At 43.5% G+C, this 20,924-nt stretch overlaps 1 non-coding gene across 1 annotated transcript; it reads right to left on the bottom strand.

Annotated features, from left to right (window-relative positions):
• Positions 1 to 2,865: 2,865 nt before the first annotated feature.
• LOC123458923 lies at positions 2,866 to 2,972 on the bottom strand. Its single transcript, XR_006635859.1, has one exon. It is a non-coding gene; the product is annotated as a U6 spliceosomal RNA (small nuclear RNA).
• Positions 2,973 to 20,924: the final 17,952 nt, after the last annotated feature.

Genomic DNA, 20,924 nt, shown 5'->3' with positions numbered 1-20,924 from the left:
CACAGCGACCTACAGACAGAGGCCAGGTACGATATCCGGGCTTCTAGGGACCTCTGTGGGTAGAAGGGGATCTCAGGATCACTGGGCCATGCGTGCATTCCAGAGACTTAGACCTAAATGATTCAAAGCCACAGACAGGAACATGCTATTGAAGAGTGAGTTACCCACTCTTAGAACTCTGGCTCTAGTGTCTTAAGATCTTATAAGGCCTATGGGTCACTACTACACTGAGACCAAATTTTAAGAAAACTTGTAGAGATTGCTCTTGATTTCTTAGCTTTGTCCTTCTCTCTTTGCCTCCCTCCCTTTATCCATTCCTCTCTTTCTTCCTTCCCTCCCTCTCTTGTTATTTTCTTGTCCTTTTTTTGGTTTTGGTAGTAGGAATTGAACTCAGGACTTTGTGTCTGCTAGGTGAACACTTCATCCCTCAGCTATCACCTAAGCAGCCTAGCAGTTTATTTTTCCCACTTTCCTATCCCCCTATTTATTTTCCAAAAGTAATCCTCTCCCATCCCCTTGCTCAGCAGTTCACAGTATGCAACCTTCCATTTTACAGAACTAACTTACCTTGTCTTAGTTGAAAATGATACCGTCACTCTTAGTCCCTTAATTGAAAATGATACAGGTCCTCTTATGAGAACTTCTTGCCCATCCATCCAGCATTCAGTCTACTCACATAACGTGCTCCTGGGCACCAGTCACCTGCAGACCCTCACATGCCTGCTTTCTGTGTCTATAACTTCCCTGTAGTCTCAACCCCGTTTTCTCAGCTTCCAGGATCTATGGCCCCTTGGAGAGTACTTGCCTATCTCTCCTTTTCTTAGTGTTCTCTGCTCATAGTGTTATAAACCACATCACTCTACCCCATCTGCTCCAAAAAGTCATACACAGAAGACTCAATGTAGCTCTGTCCTCCTGAAACACCCCGTGCTCAATTATGTGTAACCCTCTTCACATACAGCCTGGTCTTTGAGTCTGCTGGCCCCTGGCCAAGCCCTTTGACCCTGGTGGGTGCCCTTGGCCCACTCCCACAGCATAAGCCTCAGAAATACCCCTCTTTCAGCTACAGTCAGGTTCTCTCCTAACTTTGAATGTTTTTTTTTTTCCCATTTACTGTGTAGAATTTTACTTTTTATCTTAAAAATATTGAAATGAAATAGATGTGATGGGCATTAACCAAGCCACTATTGCATGCTGGGCATGCTTTTAAGACAAAAGGAAATGTCCGCTTTCGGGATAAAGGGTTAATCCTGGCCCTTCCCAGGTGATGGCGGGGTTGTGATATGCTAGGTATAACATCCAAAGCTAGCAGCCATCAAGTCCTATGGAGGGGCCAGGCTGGATCCCAGAGAGGCAGGTGCTAAAGCGGACAATGGGGTATCCGTAAGGGAAGGCATTTAGTCAGAGGAGCAGGGAGCTTTGAAGCAATTCCCTAGAGGGAGAGGAAGTCTCTGGCCCAAGAACAGGAAGCAGACAATATAAACCAAGGCTGGCACACAAATGGAAGGGGCAGTAATGATTTGGGGACAAGGGTTATATTTAATTCCACTCTTCCGCATTCTCTTGTTCTGATGAGCTATCTGTCTAATAGCTTTCTACGCAATCATTTTGGGAAGTTATACCAATAAAATACTACAGTCTTTAAAATTTCCCCAATTTAAGGCCTCATTACCTTCTGTAATAAGTAGACAGCTACATCACAGCATTGCTGTACTTAACAGCCAGGCATCGAACAAGGGAAATGCCGCATGAACTGAGAGGTTTCCGTTCTCGCAGGGTCTCACTGCTGGTGTTGGCAAGAGGTGTGGAACTAGCTCACGCCCTGCCTTGAACGCACCGTTCCCTCCAGAAATAGGAACTACATGAAAAAAATAAATAAATAAAACTCAAGTTGTATTTTTTTTTAATGTGTGGCTCATTCTGGCTTGTTCTAATTTCAAAATATTCTTGCTGACACCATGCTGAGAGAAGAGGCACCAGGAATGTCTGACCTTTAGGATTTATTTAACTTTATTTAACTTTAACAATTAAAGCAACGAAGTAAGCATGCCATATGTAGAAAGAAAGTTACCTAAATCTTCCATGTGACTTGAATTCATTAAACTAATGTGGCATTAATGATATTTGTTTAATAATTCACATGACTTGTATTAATAGTGACCTTTATATAACATTTCATGGGCAATGAGGGTGCAAAGGGAGATGTGTTATCTTATTGTTGTCCTTACCATTAATAATAATATTTTTTACATACTAAATCATTCTAAACAAGAGCCAGACAACACAATGAAATTCTTTTTTCTCACTTTACAGATGAGGAACTGGAACACATATTTGTCCCCTGCACAACATGACATGGGAAATAAAAAGAGATGAGATCTCAATTCAGTACTTCCTTGACCCCAAAGATTATGTCCTCAGACTAATTAGTCCTCCCAAAACACATTGTTTTGCCTCTGGGAAGATCACAACTTACTTTTTCCCCCCTTTTTTCTTTTACACGTGTGTATATAATGTGTGGTATGGTGTATATGGCATGTATACATGTATGTGTAGATACGCAGGCTCTGTGAGCATGCATGCAAAGGCCACAGGAGAATGTCAAGTGTCCTCCTCTGTCATTCTTCCACGTTGTTTCCTTGAGACATTCTCTCACTAACCTGGAGCTGTTGTTGATTTGGTCATATTGTATAACTAGTGAGTACCAGCAACTCCCTGTCCCCTGCAGAAATGGGATTACATTCATGTGTGACCATGTGTAGGCATTAGGGATAAACCTTAGGCAGTCTCAGGCCCTCAAGTTTGTGTGACAAACACTCTCACCTGCTGAGCCTTCTTTCCATCCCCTTAAATAATTTTTTTTTTAAAAATATGGAACACTTCACGAATTTGCGTGTCATCCTTGCGCAGGGGCCATGCTAATCTTCTCTGTATCTTTCCAATTTTAGTATATGTGCTGCCGAAGCGAGCACCCCTTAAATAATTTTTGAGTTAGGAATTATTTTGAGTCTGGTATTTGGGGACTTTGCATAAAAGCAATGTCATTAAGGTTCCCCACTATCTACTCTGAAGTTATTAACTCATCATTTGGGAAGAAATACTGACAATATTTTACCTTTCATTTAAGTGAGAGCAACTTCATTTTAATTTTACCTGCGGGCCAGCTGTTGGCCTCTGACAATCTTAAGCTTCACCTTGAAGTTTGGTGAAAGCTGAGGCTGAGAGATCCTCCTGTCGATGCACGCTTTCACGGTCTTGGAATGGTTTCATGGGAGAAGCTACCCGCCGCGGTGGTTTTACTAAGAATTAGTAGGCCTCATCCACCCAGGATGAGCCCCAACACAGACCCTCCAATCTGCATCACAGGTGACGGACTGCCCTGTTCATTACTGCCACATGCTTACCAAATGGTGGCTCAGCTGTGGTCTGCCCCAAGGCCCACCCTTTGGTTGAGCAGCAGATAGCTCTGTCTCCAGACCTCCCGGGCAGACCAAGCCCAGCGGGAGCATTTGGGACACTCTACAAAGTCACCGTCTCACTCTGGAACTCTCCTTTGAGACATACACAAATCTTATGCCCAAGCCTGCCTGCCCTCTGTCGCAGCAGCCTTTTCCAATCATGACAGTCCCTTGCTCCACCACCACAGTCCCCCTCCTCACAGCCTAAGCCTCTCCTTTCAGGGTAGCCTCTGCTTGCTAAGTTGGCCACTGCTTTGGGTTAGGAACAGGTTCTTGTCAATCTAGAATCAACACTGGCTGCCCAGCTGATACAGTGTGCTCAGCAAGCGGTGTCCTCTGCTGAAGGTTAGGCACCTGAGGTCCAGGACTCCAAATGCATGGCCACCATCCCTCTCCTCAGAAACCCTGAAGGAAGACTTCGGATAATCATTTCAAAGGTCCAGGTCTCTGTGCATGTTGGGGGTGGGCAGCTTGGTGTTCTGTGTGATGGACACTTCACAGTTACACGAGGGGCTGTAGGCTCTCCTAGAGGTTTGTCAACGTGAGTGGGGCTCGTGACAAGATCAGGAAACATAATTCAAGCTGTCAGCTAAGTGGCATTACTGGAGCACTGCCCTAGACCAAGGAGGAAACTGTGTCTATGTATAACCTTGCATGTGTGACTCTTGCCTTTGAGAGTGCTGCACGTATAAATGATGGTGTGATTCCTGCTATGAGAACACTCCACAGTGGGTAAACACTTAGTTCCCTCCATGAAAATGTCCCATGTGAACATAAACATGCATGATTCTTGCCATTACATCACCACACAGTGGGTGAACACGCATGATTCCCTCCCTGAAAATACCCCATGTGAATGCAAACACACATGATCCTTGCCATGAGATCACCACACAGTGGGTGAACACGCGCACAATCCTCGCTGAGAATACCCTGGGTGTGTGTAAATGCACACATATACAAAGTTGCTTGTGGAAACTCCTTATACACAGGACGCCTGCACACATGTAATTCTTGCTCATTGTGTTAGTGGACAGGGTCAGAGATGTGGATAAATCAATATATCTGACTATTCTAAGATAATTACTATTGATCTATGGAAGACGGGCATTCCTGCCTTTATATTTGAATATTGATATATATGACACCCTGGAAATCCGGTGTTTGATGTAAAGTGATGATGACATTTTCTAAAAATATCTATCCCCAATGTGTATACAAGTGCTCTGGTTTCTGAATCCTTGTTGTCCACTGCTCCTGGCTCTTCTTTCCTGGCAGAAAAGACCTCTCTTAGAATGTGCTGGCATTTTTTTGTGTGATGTTTCTTGTTGGAAATGCATGACTCATTCAGGTAGGACACCTAGTGGTGACTTCACAAGGACGTGTTCACAGGAATGGGGCAGATATGCGGGAGCCCTCTTTGCATGGCTGCAGGTCTCTAGAGCTGAGAAAGTCCACCAGGAAAGCTATAATGCTCACAAGTGGCTTTTGAGCCTCTTCCCATTGGTCACCATGCTCAGATTGGGGACAAAGAAAGCCAGCCACCATGGCTCTTCCCTGTGTGGGACTCAACTGCTCTGTGCCTTATTGGGTTTGCTGAGACAAAGCCCCAGAATCACCCTCTGTCATGGGCTCCCCAAGGCTGAGCCCTAGCAAGTATTAGATCCTCCCAGGAGAGACAGTGGTCACCTTGAATCAGGCTGTCTGCTGAGCGGATAGAGTCAGGAGACTCTGAATGGAGAAGTGAAGGGCACAGGTTACTGATCCCTTGAGGTCGAGTGCAGGGACTCCCTGCAAGAAGCAATGGCAGTTTGGCCAGACAGACGAGCTCACAGCAGAAACGAGGAATCCATGTGTTCTGCTGTTCAAACCACCATGGTGTGGTCAGTATAACCAGACCAAGGAAGCGTAAACAGTGAGGATGGGGCTAGGGCAACGCATGACTGGGGACCTGAGAGAATGTGAACTTGGCATGGCAGGAGACAGATGCCATTAGAGACGCCTCGTGGAGCCATGGTCCCTGGTGATGAACAATGGGAAGAGACAGGAAACCCAAAAGAGAACTGGAGACTGCATCCATAGCCACAAGAGGGGCGACAGGAACCCCAAGGTAAGCAAGGGTGGCCACACTGCAGGAATGGGCTCCATGCTGCCAAAAGAGAAGCCACACTGCGGGAAGGGCACCGTGTTGTAGGAAGGGGCACTGTGAGGATGGAAGGGAACCATACTTCAGGAAGGGGGAGGCAGTGAGGCAAGGTGCATGGGAGAAACTGAGCCAGAACTGAAGACATCGGAGCGTGCAGAGCAGGGATACTCTAAGACAGACGTAGGGAAGGAGGCCAGAGGCGCTCCCAAACTGGTTAAAAATGGATTCCAGAGAGGGAAAGGAGACAGAAATGACTTGATATTTCTATTGTGGGCCACAAACCAGTTACATAAAGGAGGTAAGGATTGGAGAGAGACACTCAAGTGAGGTACACATGAGCTTCAGACTTTTTGTTTTATTTAAAATACGTTCTGGTTATACCATGAACACATATTTTAAATAGCCTATAATATATAACAAAGCAAAACAAAACAAATTAAAAGTGACCACAAAAGAGCATAACTTTACTTACTAAAAGATACTCAATGTTTTTCCATCTTAATATATTGAATTGGTACTAAATACTTTGTATTTATAGCAAACATAACCTTCCACATAACAGTCAATAATTGTGCTTGATAAACATATGGGCTAAATAAATCTTTGTTATGGAAATGAATTTCCATTACAGATGCATACATATATATTCTAAATTACATGCAAATGCAATGCTTGCTTTAAATATAGTTTTCCTTTCCATGTAAGGTTCCCACAGTATTTTGCCATAATTTTGTCCTTTAACATTTCATTTATAATTTTCACCATTATAAACATGATAAATATTGTATAGATAGCGTGGATGGCCCATTGCACAGTAAACATTGGAGTTTCTTTCTTTCTTTTTTCTCGTATAGGTTACGTTTCTTCTTGGAGGAATATCCAGGCAGAGTTGTATAGCAGGCAGTAGAGATATGCCTGCCCCATGAATCCATGCTGCCACGCCCCCAATCTGCATTAGGACCAAGCATTTCCATCTCTGTCACTTGGTGTTTCACTGAGAGACTCGGGGATGCACAGATGATGGGGAGTCGTCTACAGCAGCCTCACAGCCACAGAAACGATCTGGATTCCGGGAGCACATCAAGCATGGGTAGAAGAGGAAGCTGGGCCACCCCAAGGAAGCAGCCGCAAGCCACACTCTGTCCCCTGCCTCTCGGAAGGACTGGCTGCAATACTGTTTCTGTGTTGCCAGAAAAAAAAAAAAAAAAAAAAAAAAAAAAAGAATCACAGCTAGAAACTGGCAACTGGGAAGATGCTGCTTATGTGTGGGAAGTATGTAATGGGAAGAGAAGAAACTTCAGGACAAAGCTGGCATGGGGCACTGAAGGACCCGGTTGGATGCACGTAGCCCTAGCCTCAAAGGCCAAGCGACGAAGCAGTTTCAGAGCCTAGAATATCAACTCACACACACTATTTTCCACACACTACTTTTTTTTTTTGCTTGCCTGTTTTTTTTGTGTGTTTTTTTGTTTTTTTTTTAATTTTTATTAACATTTTCCATGATTATAAAATATATCCCATGGTAATTCCCTCCCTCCCCACCCCCACACTTTCCCGTTTGAAATTCCATTCTCCATCATATTACCTCCCCATTACAATCATTGTAATTACATATATATATATATATTATTGACAACTTCCATACTTACAGACAACAAACCGTGATATTTCCCTCCTCTCCCCTGCTTTCCCCTTCACAACTCTGCTCTCCATCATATCCCCTCCCTCTCTCCATTAGCCTCTCTTTTAATTTGATGTCATCATCCTTTTCTCCTATTATGAGGGTCTAGTGTAGGTACTTCTAGGCACTGAGAGGTCTTGGATATCGAGGCCAATTTCTGTCCAGACAGTTGTATGTGGTACCCTTCCTTTGGCTCTTACATTCTTTCTGCCACCTCTTCTGCAATGGATCCTGAGCCTCGGAGGGTGTGAGATGTTTTAGTACTGGGCACTCCTCTGTCCCTTCTTCTCAGCACTTTGGGGGTCATCCCAGGGGTCATCACCATCTGAAAAGAGAAGCTTCTCTACCCAGAAGTGAGAGTAGCATTAATGTATGAATATGAACATTAAGTGTAGTGATTTTAGGGCAACTTGGTGAGAGTAATACATGCATTTATCCAGACAAGAGCAGACCTTATACACCTAAGGCTCATGACCTCTCCTGCCATAGGCTTTTGATTAGGTTTTCAGTACCTGGCATGTGTTCCCTCTCTTGGAGTGGGTATTCAGTCCAATTAGAGAGCAGTTGGTTTCCCCCAGAGCAGACATGCCACTATTGCACTCATTCAGTCATTTGGCCTGTCTGGCCAAGGGTCTCACACTGTAACTTGGACTGGCATTGAACTCCTGACACTCTTCTTGCCTTAGCCCCCCAAGTGCTCAGATTGCTGGCTTGAGTCACTACATATATGTGTGTGTGTGTGTGTGTGTGTGTGTGTGTGTGTGTGTGTGTGTATCTTATTGATTTATTTAGTATGAGCATTTTGTGTGAGCTGCGCATGTTTGTATGTGTATAAGTGCACATGTATGTAGGTGCGTGCTGAGGTCAGAGATTGATGTTGGGTGTCTTCCTCCACTGCTCGCTACCTTATTTACTGAGACAAAGACTCACTTTGAACCCAGAGTTTACTGATTCTACGAGTTTAGTCAGCATGGTTACCAATGGGACTCCCTGTCCCCATCTCCCTTGGGACTGCAGACAGGAAGGCCCACTTGCCATTTACGTGGGTGCTAGGGCTGCAAGCTCAGTCCTCACATATCCACTGGGCCATCTCTTCCAGCTTCATGGGTTTTTTGTTGTTGTTGTTGTTTGTTTTTGTTTTTTTTTAATTTTTATTTATTTATTTATTTATTTATTTGAGAGTGATGGACACAGAGAGAAAGACAGATAGAGGGAGAGAGAGAGAATGGGCGCGCCAGGGCCTCCAGCCTCTGCAAACGAACTCCAGACGCGTGCGCCCCCTTGTGCATCTGGCTAACGTGGGACCTGGGGAACTGAGCCTCGAACCGGGGTCCTTAGGCTTCACAGGCAAGCGCTTAACCGCTACGCCATCTCTCCAGCCCTGTTTTTGTTTTTTTGAGGTAGGGTCTCACTCTAGTCCAGGGTGACCTGGAATTCACTATGTAGTCTCAGGCTGGCCTTGAACTCACGGCAATCCTCTTACCTCTACCTCCTGAGTGCTGGGATTAAAGGTGTGCACCATCATACCCAGCTCCATGTATTCTTTTTTTTTTTAGAGAGAAAATACCACTGGATTCCTTGACTTCTAAAATGAAGCCACAGAGGCACACCTACCTCTGTGTAGCCTGTTCTTTCTGTGCCGCTTACTGATACACCTCACCTCAGTCTTTCAAGTCTACAGGGAGCAAGATGTTGCATAAACCTTCTTTCCTTGTCTCCCAGAGCCCAGAGATTACAGGCAGCATGCTCGGAAGCAGATGTGAAGGAGTTGAGCTGCTAGAATCAGCAGAGGAGCAAGTTTAGGAATGCACACACTCTGCCTTGTCAGTTTAAATCCCAGTGAAGAGCAAGCTCCCTGTAGCCCTGGAGAACATTGTTTCCTTCTGCAAAGACACAAATGAACTAATTGAATTTTAAATAGTTCACCGTGCAAAGAATTTTCCTTCTTTATGTGGAAAAAAAAAAAACTGTGATGCATTTATTTTCTTTCCTCTTATTTATTTATTTATTTATTTGGAAACTTTGCCTGGCTGCTTTTTATTTTTTCATGAATCACCCCTCGAAACATATCGTGAAACTGCTATGCAGTTAGTATAGCTGGTGGGACACATGGGAAGGAGGAGGGAACAGTTAGAAAGTTCAAGCAGTCTGCTTTCAGAGAGGATGGAAGGGTCCCTTCACAGGGGCTCCCTGAGAGCATCCCTCACTTTGGCAAACAATTCAACATAACAGGCGACACGACCGGGCAGGAAACACTTAAAGAGAAGGCTGGGAACCGCTGCAAAGAACTAAATTAGCAAAGGAAACTTAATTATCTTGCCTCTAGCCACCCCTGGTCAAGATTCCAATTGAACACAGACAAAACTCAGCATTTTTATAGATGTGCTGCCCACACTCAGAGAGATTCTTTTTTTTTTCCACCATCTAGAACTGTATTGGCCAAGTTTTCCTTTATCTCTGGATTTAAAGGAGCAAGGATCACATCTCATTCATTAAAGTACAGATATTTATGCCCTCCGGTTTGCAAAGCAGCCAATTACAACTTTATTTTCGACCAACATCAAAAAAAGGAGAGAGAAACAAAGAAGTGTTTGAGGAAATAAATTGTATAGTATGGACAACTTGCTTACCTACTAATCAAAATACTGTATAGCAATGTCTGTTGCTCAAGTGTTTCATTTATAAACACATACCATTTGACATGTGTCGTAATAGCGACACTACATTGCTTAAAATATTTTATTTATTTATTTTTGTTTGCAAGCAGAAAGAGACAGAAAGAATGAGAATGGGCATGCCAGAGCCTCTAGGCATTGCAAAAAAAAAAAAACCTCCAGATGCATGTACCACTTTGTGCATCTGGCTTCATGCGGCTCCTGGGAATTGAACCAAGTTCATTAGGCTTTGCAAGCAAGCATGGTAGCCATTGAGCCATCTGTCCAGCTCACAACATTTTTCTTTTAGCCCAGGGTACATGCTAGGTGTGGTGGTACATAATTGTAATCCCAGTACTTGGGAATTTTCCCACGTGCTATAAGCTGCAGAGAGGGCCAGGGAAGAGCCAGGCTGGGACAGAGCAGTGTCCAGCCACAGGACGCACTTCTGTCCATCCCTTCTGAGTTACAGACCCACCTGGCATATGCTCATATCGTGTCTGGACTGCTTGCTGGTGTAGTTAGGCAAATATCTGAGCCCTAACTCCTATGTCATGACAAACTGTGTGGAAGTCCATGGCGAGGACAGGGGCTAGCACCGGAGCACAAGCCACGGCTCAGAAAGGTCTCCTTCCTCATCAGCCAGCATGGCAATGGCAAGGCAGCAGCATGGACTGAGTATGAAGAAATGCATGACTTTCAGGAGGCAGAATGTTGGTGAAGAAGAGCGCCCCCCCCCGCCCCCACCGTCAAATGCCTTCATCTTTGCCTTCCTAACCTTGCAGTTACTCTGACCTCTGCTAGGTAATTGCTCACATTGAACATATGTGGGGCAGTCTGTGCAGGTTCTTCCAAACAAACACATGAACGGGGTCCTGGAGAGGGCTCAGGGCTTAAGAGTGCTTGCTGAGCAAGTCTGAGGTCTTGAGAGTTCCTGAGGCAGCCCAGGTTCAATGCCCAGCGGCTGGATGGGACAACACTAACCCCGTGGGTGGGCTGGAGACTACAGAATCACCAGGGCTCACTGACTAAAAGATTGGTGAAAACTAAGTGCAGCTCTGAGTTCTGTGAGAAACTCTGGCTCTAGGAAACAGGTGGATGAGCAAAACGAACAGGAAACCTGACATTGTCCCCATGGCCATGACACACATGCACATGAACACCCACATTTGCACTCTACACACATGCACACCCTACACACATCACATCACACACCATAGCTACTCTACACACACACATACACGCCAAAATAAATATACAAATAATAAGCAACTAAATAAATAAACACATATAATATTTTCCCTAGTTTTGTTATAATCTGAAAAATTCGTCATATTTTTTGAGGTTAAAAAGCCATGGCTGGGGCTGGAGAGATGGCTTAATGATTAAGCACTTGCCTGTGAAACCTAAGGAGCCTGGTTCAAGGCTTGATTCCTCAGTACCCACATAAGCCAGATGCACAGGTGGCACGTGCATCTGGAGTTCATGTGCAGTGGCTGGAGGCCCTGATGTGCCTATCCTTTCCTTCTCTCCTTCCCTCCCTCCCTCTCTGTCTGTCAATCTCAAATAGATAAAAAAAAAAAAAAAGAAACAAGAATTGTGCAAAAAGTCATGGCTATGAGCATCAAAGTAAAGATTACAACAGAGGCTTTTCTAAGCTAGTGATGCATTACAGATTTATTGCCAGCCTATGTGAATAGATAAGATTGTATACAATGCACTAAATGTATACCCAGCCAATTGCCATTCAGCCAGCATGTGCACATTTTTATATAATTTACACACAGTGGAGACCAATCAGATTCTCTGTTCACATTTTTACAGATTTCGCACATACAGCAGAGACCGAACACATATGTATATTCCGACTGCAGGCGCATTTGTGAGAGTGTTCAGGAGTTGTATTTATCTATCTGCAGACCAAACTCTGTGCTCCTGTCTCACGGCTTGCTCAGGGGGAATCATTCAAACCAATGCAATTTGCTCGATATTGGTCAGTTTGACTCCTGACCCTGTCCCTCGACAGCGTATCCTTGGCAACCCCAACTGGGTGAAGGCAGGATGTGCTTATTGGTCTCATCTATGACAGCGCAAGGGCTGCCTGCTATGGCCTGGCCTCTCACTGAGAATTAGGAATCCAATAGAGTATGCTATATTCGGATCAAACCAGGGTCCACACAGGGAAAACCTTAGTAAGGTGAGCTAGAGTTGCCACACAGAGCCATGGGCCTGGGACTAGGTTTCTGGCATAGAGCATGAAATGTGAGCTGTTTTCCTTGTTGTTTAACTGAGGATAGAGAGGGAAGGAGATATACATGCTTGATCACCAGTTTGTGGGATCACTACCTATAAAAATGGATATAAACTGACCCAGACTGGAAAAATAAACCAGAAAAATGTGGAACCTGCTCCTTAGAAAATATTATAGCAGGTATTTAAAAAAAAAATTAAGTAGGCTCATTCCAAAGAAGGCATATAATCCAAGAGCCTAATGGAGAAGCTACAAGAGTTAGGAAATTCTGAATGGAGGAGGGAATGCCAGGTCATGGAGAGGGTTCTGAGAATATCGTTTTCACAGTCTCTGGTGCTGCCCAACACGAACTCAGACTCAGCGATCTCTCCTGTGGCTGGAACAACCCTCCTAGCTCACAGCAAGGAGCTTAGCGACATGGACTCTCATGGAATCACCAGCCAGACCTGACCTACAGAAAAGAGCTCATAATGTCACATATGCCCCCTCAAGTGAGAGGAAACTCCCTTAGCTTATGTTATGTAACTTCTTCTTTTTATTTTATTTTTTTTAGAGAGAGAAAGAGAGAATTGGCATGGCAGGGCCTCGGCCACTGCATTGAACTCCAGACATTTGACCCACCTAGTGGGCATGTGTGAATCTGCCCTTGTCTCATCTTTGATGCATCTGGCAACTGTGGGATCTACAGAGTTGAAAGTGGGTCCTTAGGCTTTGCAGCCAAATGCCATAACCACTAAGCAATCTCTCTAGCCCTAATTTATTTTAATATAGAGCTTTGTTTTCTTTTGCAAGGTTTCAAGTAATGGTGCTGGTTTTAACACTAGACAGAGGTGTTTGAAAAATAACCCTAACAAGGGCAATATGCATTCCCATGTTCAGAGGCATGACCCCCAGATGGTTACTATAAAGCCCAGCTACTCTTGGCAGGCAGGAAGTAAGGGATCATTTCCTTTACATTTATAAAAATTTATCTAATGGTAGCTATGAAATCCCAGTGTGCTGATCCACTTATGAATACATGAACTTGAACCTGAAAATACCTGGTGAGAATAAAGTGTTGGGGTGTGGGGTTCAGTAGAGCCTTGCCCAACCACACCTATATGTGCATCCCCAAATTCAGCATGCTGAAAATACACAGTGGCCATTTTGACTTCTGGACTCTCCCACTGCTGGGCTCTGCTCCTTCGAATCCAAGCCTCAGGCTCTGACTTTTCTGTTAGTGAGCTCTGAGCATGCTAAGGTGTGGGACAGCTTTTTTGGGACTTCTTGTGTCCAGGAAGGTATTGTCCCCTTCTTTCAGGTGAACAGAATGTACTGCCAAACCCAGGGGCTCTGTGGCTGGTCTGGAACTGTTCTGCTCCATGAGGAATTTAGAGGTGCAGGCTCCACACCTCATCTTTGTAACAAGTACTATCTTAATATTGCTTAATAACCAGCCTCCTTTACTTACAAATAGGGAATTCTGAGGGGGGCAGCCATTTTTTCTTTCTTTAATTTTATTTTTATTTATTTTTTAGCGAGAGAGAGGCAGAGGGAGAGAAAGAGAGAATGGGTGCACCAGGGCCTCCAATAACTATAAGTGAACTTCAGATGCATGTGCCACCTTGTGCATCTGGCTTTATGTGGGTCCTGGGGAATCAAACCTGGGTCCTTAGGTTTCATAGGCAAGCACCTTAACTTGTAAGCCATCTCTCAAGCCCCCCTTAATTATGTGTAACCACACCTACCAGCTCCCACAACAGAAAACAGAATAGCTTCTTGGGAAAACTTAACTGATGAATAGTATTTTCTTTCTTCCTCTCCGCCTGTGCTCTTTGCTTGGCATTTCCACTTGACTATAGATTGGGTCTTCTAATAACTCCATCTTGTCAGACATACTCTAGCTGGATTCCTTCTGGCAGCTTCTTTCTGGACACCTTTGACCTATATCCTCCTGGAGACTGACAGGATCCTCCACACTCCTCAGCTGAATTTTCTGCAAGGGAATGAGACAGCAGTCCTATGTGATTGGTTGGGGCAGGGGTGACGTCACGGGTCACTAGGTTGTTCCTGGAGTGGATGATATCAGCTGGGCCTGATTTTCCTTATGTCCTGCACCTGGCATGGGTATTGACCTGCCTGTCTGGTAGTGTCAGCTCTTCTGGTAAACACAGCCATCATTTGTGCTTTCATAAACACAAGATGGGCATGTTGTTACACACCTGCAATCTCAACCCTTAGGAGACAGAGGCAGGAGGATCAGGAGTTCAAGACCAGCTTCATCTACATAGAGTCATAGAGTCAAAGCCTGGGCTAGAACAGACCCTGTTTCACAAAAACAAAACAAAACAAAACAAACATGCAAACAAACAAGTGCATGCACATTCATAATCTTGATGCATTTGTGTACTTAGCAAGGAAAGTTTTGAAAGCCATCTGGGGAACAGGGAGTAGTGCCTCTATTTCCAAGGAGCACCTTTTTTTTTCCAGCTATGTTCACTGGTATTATCAAGTTTCAGTAATCTAGCAAAAAAATACATTTTAGAACTTTTACTATAAACTATGCCATGAGATTTACAGCAAAGAAAAATATTGTTGTCCTCAAAGTGGACACATTACAAAAAAGCTCACACATCTCATTATTTCATTTAGGAAATGCTCTGACTCTTCTCTGAAAACTGTATGCTATCAGTCACTTTATGTGGTTGAAACAGAAGTCACACTGAAAAACACATTAAAAGAGGTATGAATATAGAGAGGGACCACTTCCCTTTGAAAACAGAAAATTTGAGCCGGGTGTGCTGGCATATGCCTTGAATCCCAGCACTCGGAAGGCAGAGGTAGGAGGATCACAGTAAGTTCGAGGCTACCCTGAGAATACACAGTGAATTTCAGGTCATCCAGAGCTAGAGTGAGACCTTGCCTTGAAAAAACAAAACAAAACAAAAAAAAGAAAAAAAAAAAAAGAAAAAAGAAAAACCAGAAAACTTTAGTTAAGATTACACTAGTCATACTTATCCATTTCAAGGGTTTTTACAAAGAGTCATAACACCTAACAAAATTGCACTGGAAACTTCAAAGTGCAGAAATTATGGGCAAAATAAGCTTTCAAAAAAGCCTCAGTGTTGGGGTAACACATTGATGTTCACAGCAATATTTGTCCTAAGGAATGGGATGTTAACTTCTTTTTGTTTATTTGAGACAGAAGCTCACTATGTAGCCCAGGCTTTGTGACCACATGGGGCTCAGAACCTGCTTCCATTTTTAGATTATCACACAAAATCAAGGGAACATCCTACCCTGTATGATTACGTGGGAACTAATGCATTGGTCCAAACATCAAACCTCAAATTTCAATGTTAATTTCAAAAGGAATCTGTGTGGCTGAATTACCCTGGTCTTTCAGGTACTGGCTTGACACTTTTTAAATGCAATCTCTTACGAAATTGATGATCTTCAAATGTACCCTGTGACTACACAGGGCTCAGAACCTGCTTCTGTATAAAACTAAAGGAGCATGCTACTCTATATGATTATGTGGGAACTCAAGCTCTTAGCACTGGTCCAGAAATCAAACATCAAGTTTTTGATGTTAATTTCAAACAGAATCTACATGACTAAATTGCTCTGGTCTTCCATGGGTTAGTTTGACACTTTTTAAATGCAATCACTTAGGACATTGGTGATTTTCCATTTTATTCCTGATATTGAAGTAAGTTAATAATACTTATCTAATGCAAGTTATACTTTTATCTTATCGCAGGTTACTCAGTTTTATGGAAACTGCTCGTAACCCCCATGATCTGGAGATGGTGGCTGTCAGGCATCTAGCAGAATCCATTGTCTGTCTTTTCCTATAGTCAGCTCACTCACTGACTTGTGGACACTAATTTCACACCTCCAGTGCTTAAATCAATTTCTATAGGACTGGATAGATTGCTTAATGGTTAAGGTGCTTGCCTGTGAAGCCAAAGCACTCAGGTTCGATTCCCCAAGACCCACGTAAACCAGATGCACAAGGTGGCACATGCATCTAGATTTTGTTTGCAGTGGCTAGAGGCCCTGGTGCAGCCATTCTCTCCCTTTCTCTCTCCATACCTCTCTGAAATAAATAAAATAACATATTTTTTTAAAAGTCAATTTCTATAATGACACTTGATGTGCAAGTTTTGAATTAACTATGTTCATTTCCTGCATTTTAACATTTTGTCCAATACACCTTTACCTTTCAAATATTTGTTATTAAAAAACCCAGCAGGGTGTGGTGGCAAACAAACATACAGACAGACAGACAAAAATTTGGTAAGATATTGGTTATTTTTTTAATGCCAAATAATATTGTAAAATAATATTGGCTTTGGAGGCTTGAATGCTCATGTGTTTGAATGCTTATTGCTCAGCTGGTGGCGCTGTTACAGAAAATCATCGAATTTCTAAGAGATAGAGCCTTCCCGGAGGATATATGCCCCTGGGGAGCTGGCCTTGTGTCAAGGTGTTATAGCCTGGCCCTGCTCTCTGGGTTTCCTCTACTTCCTCCCTGCTGATGTCATGATGTGACTCAGGCTTGCTACTTCCACCATGCCATGCCTGTCATGGTAGACTCTGCTTTCTGGAACTGAAGGTGAAAATAAACTCTGTCCTTCCCCAAGTTGCTTCTGGTCAGGTCCTTTGTTTCAGCAAAATAACTGGTAACAATGTTCTGTGGAATTTTACTGCTAAAATATGAACATGTCACCTTTAGAGACTGCATGCAAAGAATGTGCTAAGCAAACACGATGTCCTTAGTCAAACACGTGCAGTTTCTGTAGTCAGGGATTAATGAAGTGATGGGGGCTGGTAAAATGCTCTTCTGAGCTACATAAGAGCCCTTGATACATATTGGCATCACAAACTGAAGTTCTGATTTTCTGAGCTCATATACCTTAGGCCATTGGCTCACATCCCTTAGGGATGTATTTTAGGAAGATGCAACTTCAGCTATCATAAAATGGTCTGGGCATGCAAATGGGGTCCTTTGGTGTCCATGGCATCTACTTGCTTTGAGATGGAGTCTCTCATGAGCCTGGAGCTCACTAATTATACCAGACTGTCTAGCCAGCAGGCTCCCAGAGATCTGCCTGTCTCTGTCTTTCCAGCTCTGGGATTACAAGCACATTCCACACCACACCCAACATTTTATAAAGGTACTGGGGATTGGTCTCAGATCCTCACACTTGGGAAGCAAGCACTTTACCAACTGAGCTATCTTCCAGGCTCCTGGGTAAAATAATTTACCATCACATTATGATGCTAAAGTAAAAAAATTTCTATAGCTGTGAAGTACATTTCATATGTCCGGGATACAGCAGATGCCAAGTTAATTTGATGCTTTATGGGGTGTCCTAGATATATGCAACTTAATGTTAATGTGTACAGTTGAATGGAAGTCTAAAATTCCATGACAGAGATAATATTTTGTATCATGTGAGCTGAAGATAAATGCCACCAAACTGCTTCTTCAGTCAATTCTTTGTTCAGTAGTGTCCTAATGAATTCACAATAAAATAAGATTGCTCTTAACAATTCTGCCTTGTCCAGGAAGATTGAACTGGGAGATTACCTTTTCATCAACACGCACACATTTTCTCTGCCGGCCATCCGGACACACACACACACACACACACACAAACTTGTAATGAACGGGTACTTTATCAAGCCCTCTCTCCATCCTTCATTAAAAGACAGAAAATTGCTCTTTGCAGGCCTCAGTCAATGCAGCTTTCCTCCCAGAAACACATTTGTTTCACACGCTCGCTCCAAATATTGCAGAGTTGCAGATTTTAAGTGACAGATTGTGCCCAAGTTCACATTGCTCTCACAGTGTTTTGTTCTGACCTGCTTGAGGTTTTGTTTTACATGCGTGGGGGTGGATGAGGTGGGCCGTCATAACAGAAGATAGGTCACCCTCCTCATGGGCAGAACAGACCCACTCACACATCCTGCAACCCAGGGGCTCCGCAGGGACCTTCTTCCTCTGGCTGTGTGTGCTGTTCCTCTTTCCTCAAAACGATCCCTATGAAAGGTGTGATGTATGTAGCTATTTTATACTCAAAACACAGACAAAATGGGGAAAGTGTCCATTCATTACATTCCTTCTGTTTTACATTCAATCTTATTGAATTTGTCATCTTTTTTAATTGCACTTATGTGTAATGGTGGTGCTGGGATTTCTTTCTCTTTCTTTTTTAATGGGTTAAAGTCTCAACAATTGACACCCTCAGGAAGAAGAGCGCTTTGAGTTTTGTAGATGGGGAGAACTTACAAGTAAGAGGCCAGGTCCCCGCGTCACAAGCAGTGATGTGCAGCTGTGATGGATGGGCGCTGCTGAGCCAGGTTGCAACCTCACACACGGGGCTGTGACGTGTGGCCCCACTCCTTGGAGTGGGTCTTCCTTTTGCATAACAAACAACCCCACACTCTCATTTCTGGAATTCTGTGGGGGGGGGGAGGAGCGAGATGAGGGAGGTGTCAGGGCTGCATATGCATTTTGAGGCCACGTTGGACAGAAGATGGGGAGCTGCAGCACATATAGGGAGCTTATTATCCCTTTGGCCTACATCCTGAGTTTCTACCCGGTGAATGGAGATGGGTTTCCAGACCAAGCCTGCAGCATCCTTACCCTTTAACTGCCATTTACATAGCAGAGAATCATTAATTTCTAATTCCCCTATTATTCACTCTCCTTAGTATGCTATGTGAAAATGTGGTTGGGGGCAGTGAGGGAAATGCGACTTCCACCTTGCTTTAGATACTTGCATTTTGTAATATTCTTTCTCTCTCTCTTGCTTTTTTTTTTTTTGTTTTGTTTTTTTGACCTTAACAGTCTACCCTTTACACACAGTGAGCTTAGGCCTCTTGTTTAGATATGATTTATGATGCTACATTAACCCTTCATTGACCTAGAAATGCCCCAATATTAAAACAGTTTGACACGTAGAAAATCAAGAGCCCTTTTATTGAAAGTGCTATTGTCCGCATCATAAGTTTCCCCGATGCGATGCCACGGCACGCCATCAATTTCCTCCTGCTATCGAGCTCTGTATTGAAGTGGTAATGGACAGACCCCTTCGTCATTTCTGTCCCAGTGACCAGGAAACAGTGCCGAGAATGGCTTTCCCACCAAGCCACTTCAGACCCTTCTAAATGACACTTCCCTGATCACAAGTTTGTGTTTTAAGGAAAAAAGAAGTAATGAAGGTGCCGGGGATGCATCATAGAGGGTTCCTTTTTTCACTTACACACGCATCAAGTCGTGGCTTTGCTCTCTCAAATCTCCAGCCAGAAAGTTGGCATAAATGAAGTACAAGGGTGACAATCCCCTTCTAATATGTCATAATGGCCACTGACTCATCCATGGGAGTGGCTAAGGGTTTTCGAGAGTAAAGGACTTAAATACTGAAATGAATGCTAATGTGAGAACTGGAGCATCTTGGGGAGTGTACGTGTTGTGGCCAACTCTTCTTTAAAATATTAGATTCACAGAGAATTCCAGAAGCACTTCCCCTGCCCCTTCCTGAAAAAGGGTCCCATCCAGTTGTCCCAGCCTTGGGCAATTTCAGCATGAGGAGCCAGGAGGCTTGGTGGTGGGTTCCATTTCCATAAGGAGACAGCGGAGAAGCGGTTTCTCCATCACAAGGACCCCCACTTCCAGCAACTTATGACAGGCTCGAGAAGATTGATGGGCATCAAATAAACCCAGGTAAAGCTTTCTGTCCACAGGGCAAAGCTCATAGATAGCTACAATGACCTGGGCAGCAGATTGGTTAGGAAGCAAAGGTTTGCTCATGCTGGGAGGCCCAGTGTCCTGACACATAGAGCCTTGTTTGTATTTGCGTCTGGAGGATAATATGCAAATGAAAAGGGTGAGAGAGCACTTTAGGACCTCAGGCATGAAATTTAAAATTGAATCCTGTCAAATCATAGGAACTCAAGTGTAATTCTTATTGTGTGGGTGACAGCGGGCTAATTAGTAATAGGAGGGAGCATCACCCTTCACCTCAGAGGTCACCAGCAGATGTAGTTTCCCTTGTTTATTAGCTTAACACAAAGGGTCATTATGTAATCCCACCCCTCCACTGGGGCTGGGTGGGTTCTTTCATTTATTTATGATTTTATTTTAGTTTGGGACTTACTTTGATCCAGAGTAATAAAATGAATGTGTGCATTATGATCCTTGATATGGATTTGCACATGAAAATTATTCAGCTGGTAGGTTATAAAATCTTGTAGATAATCTTTTCTCTTATTTTGTGTTTAGAACAGAGAACATAAGAAATAGGGAGAGGGGGGCGTAGAGAAAAAGAGAGAGAGAGAGAGAGAGTGAGAGAGAAGGAATGAGGATGAACCATGCTCTTGATTTCCCAATTATGGTTTTCTGCTCAAAAATTAAATCTCCAAATATAATTACTCTGCCTAAACTCGCTATCCCCCCCCCCTCCGCCTGTACTGTACTAAGCTGCCTTCGCTATTTTATAAGAGCCAAGTATTTCACTAAGCTCTTGCAATATTGAAAGAATCTATATTCTGAGAATTTGAAAACATGTCAGCCCACCTAAATTACATATTGATCAGGCTTAATTGCATGCCACCCATCAGTATTAGGTTTGAAAATTCATAAAAGAGAAATAATGTACTCTTTGTGGATGATTACTTCTGGGGCATTTAAATGAATTCCATCACTTAACCTGGGCTGAGACGGATTATTGAGTCTTGCCAT

Source organism: Jaculus jaculus, chromosome 2 (genome assembly GCF_020740685.1).
Source record: "Jaculus jaculus isolate mJacJac1 chromosome 2, mJacJac1.mat.Y.cur, whole genome shotgun sequence".
Lineage (NCBI taxonomy): Eukaryota > Metazoa > Chordata > Mammalia > Rodentia > Dipodidae > Jaculus > Jaculus jaculus.
The sequence above is the reverse complement of the archived record's forward strand: the minus strand, read 5'-3'. Positions and strand labels throughout refer to the sequence as shown.